The sequence below is a fragment of the Sapajus apella genome, unplaced genomic scaffold (genome assembly GCF_009761245.1).
Source record: "Sapajus apella isolate SASKATOON/1434 unplaced genomic scaffold, GSC_monkey_1.0 scaffold107, whole genome shotgun sequence".
Taxonomy (NCBI): domain Eukaryota; kingdom Metazoa; phylum Chordata; class Mammalia; order Primates; family Cebidae; genus Sapajus; species Sapajus apella.
The window spans coordinates 639627-645006 of NW_022437047.1; positions in this window are offsets into that span (position 1 = coordinate 639627).

Genomic DNA, 5380 nt, shown 5'->3' on the forward strand with positions numbered 1-5380 from the left:
CATCAGCAACAACCCAGAATTCAAGTACACAGATGAGAGTTTTCAGGGCCACAGAGAATTGAAAAAACTTCAGACAGGAGAAGAATTAGACTTCCACATCTGCGAAGTTCCTCCCCTCATTCTGCCCAGCACCGACCACACAAAAAATCTCCCCAACTCACAGTTTCAACACTGAAAAAAGTAAAATTGAGGTGGTCAAGCAGATTCCCCACCTTATTTCGTTCCCTAGTAGAGGTCTGTCCTTGTCTAACCCACAGGAAGCATTGTGACTGCCGTGAAATGAGAAATATCTCTGAGAACAGGCAGAGACAAAGGGGGATTGCGGAACTACCATCCCCAGCCCTGGAGACTGCTTTGTAACTTAGTCAAAGGAGACACAAAATCAGAGTGGCTGTTCAGTAGCACCACACCGTAGGAGGTACATTCCACAGACCCCCCACTCCCCAGCACAAACCCCAGCCAGCCGTCCCGCACTGCCTGGACAATTCCTCTGGGATCTCCCTGATTTGGCTCTGACCATTTACTAGAGCCAAGGTGAACTTGGGCTTAAGGCGCCATCTACAGCTGAAAAGGAGGCAGCAGCCTACTAGCAAAGATTTGCTAAGCTAATATATTCAATAAAAAAACAAAAATGGAGAAAATTGGAATAAATAATCCTTCGACGCAAAGACGTAGATGGATATTCACGAGAAACAACAACAAACAAGGAAACATGACCTCCCCAAAAGGAGCTCATGAGACAGATAGGCTCATACTTATCACTAACAGCACTGGAAGTAAACGGTCTCGATTCTCTAATTGCAAGGCATAGAATGGCTGATACAGTTGAATATTTGTTCCCTCCAAATCTCATGTTGGAACTTGATCTCCAACACTGGAGGTGGAGCCTAATGGGAAGTGTTTACATCACAGGGGCGGATCCCTCATGAATGGCTTGGTGTCAGCCCCTTGGTGACGACTGAGTTCTCCCTCTGTTCATGCAAGAGTTGGTCATTTAAAAACAATCTGCCCTTCCTTTCTCTCTCTTGCTCCCTCTTTTGCCATGTGACATGTCTGCTCCCTCTTTTCTTTCTGCCGTGAATGGAAGCAGTCTGAGGCCTTCACCAGAAGCAGACACTGGTGCCTTGCTTCTTGTACAGTCTACAGAACTGTAAGCCAAACAAACTCCTTTTCTTTATAAGTTACCCAGTCTCGGGTATTTCTTTATATTACCGGGGTGTCCAATCTTTTGGCTTCCCTGGGCCACACTGGAAGAAGAATTGTCTTCAGCCACACATAAAATATGCTAGCACTAATGATAGCTGATGAACTTTTAAAGATAGCAGAAAAATCTCATCATGTTTTACCAAAGTTTATGAACTTGTGTTGGGCTGCATTTAAAGCTGTCCTGGGCTGCATGCTTCATAGCAATGCAAAACAAACGTAACACAGTGGCTGAATGGATAAAGAAACAAGACCCAACTACATGCTACCTTCAAGAAATCAATTTCACCTACGAAGACACACACAGACTGAAAGGGAAGGGGTGGAAAAATATATACCATGCAACTGGAAACGAGAAAAGACCAGGAGTAGCTATAATTATATCAGATAAAATAGACTACAAAGACCGGTAAAAAAAAAAAAAAAAAAAAGGACAAAGAAAGTCACTGTGTAATAAAAAGGGGTCAATTCTTCAGGAGTTTATCACAATTATAAATATCTATGCAGCTAACATTGGAACTCCCAAGTAAAGCAAATATTAATAAATCTAAAAGGAGAGATAGACTGCAATACAGTAATAGTAAGAGACTTTAACGCCCCACTCTCAGTAACAGATAGGTTGTCTAGACAGAAAATCAACAAAGAAATAGTGGAGTGAAACTATTACATACTAGCCAGCCTGACTAACATGGTGAAACCCTGTCTCTACTATAAATACAAAAATTAGTCAGATGTGGTTGTGGGTACCTGTAATCCCACCTACTTGGGAGGCTGACGCAGGAGAATCGCTTGAACCTGGGAGGCAGAGGTTGCAGTGAGCCAAGATTGTGCCATTGCCCTCTAGCCTGAGTAACAAGAGCAAAACTCGGTATCAAAAAAAAACATAAACAAATATACAAATAAATAAAACTACATACTAGGACCTGACATATATAGACCATTTCATCAGCTGCTGCAGAACACACATTCTTTTGATCAGCACATGGAATATTCTTCAGAATAGATCATATCCCAGGCCAAAAAACAAGTCTGAACAAACTCTAAAAATAGAAATCACATCAAGTATCTTTTCTGATCAAAATGGAACAAAACTATAACAAGAGGAACCTCAGAGAACACACAAACTCATGGAAATTAAACAACATGCTCCCGAATGACCATTGGGTCAATGAATGAATATTAAGAAGAGGAGAGAGATCCAAGATGGCTGATCACTAGCAGCTCGGGATTGCAGCTCCCACTGAAAGAGCAGAGAACGAGAGGACGCCACACTTTCAGATCAATTTTTGTTGCTCACACACCAGGAGATTCCCAGCGGAGGAGCCCCACCTGTCGCCAGCGTGACTCTTGAGGCCGGTGAGGCGGTTTTGCCGCTGCCTTGGTGTGGCGGTTCTTGGTGCAGAGTCAGAAAAGCACCATCAATCTTAAAGCCGCTGTTTTGGCCGGAGCAGTGGGTTGCTCAGATTCTAGCGCCGGGAATCAACAAGTTGGACGTCCATTCAGAAACCCAACTATAAAGACGGTAATTATAAAGACCACAGATGGATAAATTTATAACGAAGGGAAGAAAACAGCCTAAAAAGGCTGAGAATACCCAAACTCAGAACGCCTCTCCCTCTACAGGGGATCACAGTTCCTCATCAGAAACAGAACAAGGCCTGATGGAGAAAGACTGTGTTCCATTAGCAGAAGCTGGTTTTAAAAAGTGGATGATAAGAAACTTCTGGGAATTAAAAGAACTTGTTCTAACCCAATGCAAAGAAACTAAGAACTTTGAAAAAAGGTTTGACGAAATGTTAACAAGAATACACAATTTAGAGAGGAATATAAGTGAATTAATGGAGCTGAAAAATACAACACGAGAATTTTGCGAACTATGCACAAGTTTTAACAGCCGAATTGATCAAGTAGAAGAAAAGATATCAGAGGTCGAAGACCAACTTCATGAAATAAAACAAAAAGACAAGATTAGAGAAAAAAGGATAAAAAAGAACGAGCAAAGTCTCCAAGAAATATGGGACTATGTGAAAAGACCTAATCTACGTTTGATAGGTGTACCTGAATGTGACGAAGAGAATCAATCCAAGCTGGAAAATACGCTTCAGGATATTATTCAGGAAAACTTTCCCAACCTAGCAAGGCAGGACAATATTCAACTCCAGGAAATACAGAGAACACCACAAAAATATTCCTCAAGAAGGCCAACCTCAAGGCACATAATTGCCAGATTCACCAGGGTTGAAATGAAAGAGAAAATACTGAGGGCAGCCAGAGAGAAAGGTCAGGTTACCCATAAAGGGAAGCCCATCAGACTCACAGCAGATCTCTCAGTAGAAACCCTACAAGCCAGAAGAGAGTGGGGGCCAATATTCAACATCCTTAAAGAAAAAAACTTTCAACCCAGAATTTTACATCCAGCCAAACTAAGCTTCATAAGCGAAGGAAAAATAAAATCTTTTGTGAACAAGCAAGCACTCAGAGATTTCATCACCACCAGGCCTGCTTTACAAGAGCTTTTGAAAGAACCACTACAAATAGAAAGGAACAACTAGTATCAGCCTTTCTAAAAAATACCAAAAAATAAAGAACATCAACATATTTAAGAAATTGCATCAACTAATGGGCAAAACAGCCAGCTAACATTAAATGACAGTATCAAACACACATATATTGTTATTAATTTTAAATTTAAATCGACTAAATCCCCCAATCCAAAGACACAGACAGGCAAAAAAAGCCAAGACCCATTGGTATGCTACATCCAGATCCATCTCACATGCAAGGATACATAAAGACTCAAAACAAAGGGATGGTGAAAAATTTACCAACCAAATGGAGAGCTAAAATAAATAAATAGAAAGCAGGAGTTGCAATTTTTGCTGATAAAATAGATTTCAAAGCAATAAAGATCAAAAGAAGCAAAGAAGGATATTACATAAAGATAAAAGGATCAATGTAACAAGAAGAGCTAAAGATCCTAAACATATATGCACCCAATACAGAAATACCCAGATATATAAGACTTACAAAGAGACTTGGACCCCCACACAACAATAGCGGGAGACTTCAACATCAATATTAGATAGATCAATGAGACAGAAAGTTAACATCGATATCCAGGACTTGAACTCAGATCTGGAACAAGTAGACTTAATTAACATTCATAGAATTCTCCACTTTAAATACACAAAATATACACTCTTATCAGTACTACATCACACGTATTTACAGGTTTAAATGAAATATTGGTTGGCTGCTTGTTAATTATTTTATTCCCTCATTTTTTTTTATGTCTCTATTATTATACACAATTACAGGCATACCCAGTTTTAGACTGCATTCTAGCCCGGGCATAAAGCAACACCCCTGTTCTCTCTCCCTCTTCCTCTTCCTCTTTCTTCCTTTCCTGTATTTTTTTTCTTTTTTTTTTTTTTTAATTTTTTTTCTTCCTTTCAAAAAAAAAAATGTATGTCTGATTACATGACACACTTGCTTAAAATCCTTCAATGGTTTCTCTCTGCAAGTTAGTTAAAATCCCAAATCTACAACATGATTTATGAGACCCTACATGATCTAGCCCCTGCCTACCCCCAGTATCATTTCACACCACTCTTTCCATCCCTCAGTATGTACCTGGTCTTTTAAAACTTTCCTTAACATGCATTTTGCTACTTCTAGACTATCGTACGAGCTAGTTTCTCTGTGCAAAATCCTGTTCCCCTACTCTGCTCTGCTAATATCAGAAAGAAAGGGCGGGAGAGGAGGTACCTGTAGGAGGAGGAGCACAGGCTTTGTGTCTGTCAGAGCAGTCAGATGCCCAGCTTCCCTGCTTACCAGCCTTGTAACCTTGGGCAAGTTATTTGATATTGAGTGTCAATGTTCTGTAAGAATTACTGGGCAAGTTACTTGGCATTAAGTGTCAGTGTTCTGTAAGTTATCTGTAAGAATTAATGATACCTACCTCATTGGATGACTGTGTTTTATATGAGTTAAAAGATACTATATAAGGATTAAGTGGAATAATAAAAAATATTTAGCAGTGCCTGGCAAAGAGTAAGCAATTACTCAATGGAAATATTATTATTATGAAAATGGCTTAACCAGAATTGCAGTCTAACATTTATATAACCATCTTTTTTTTTTTTTTTTGAGATGGAGTCTTGCTCTGTTGCCCAGG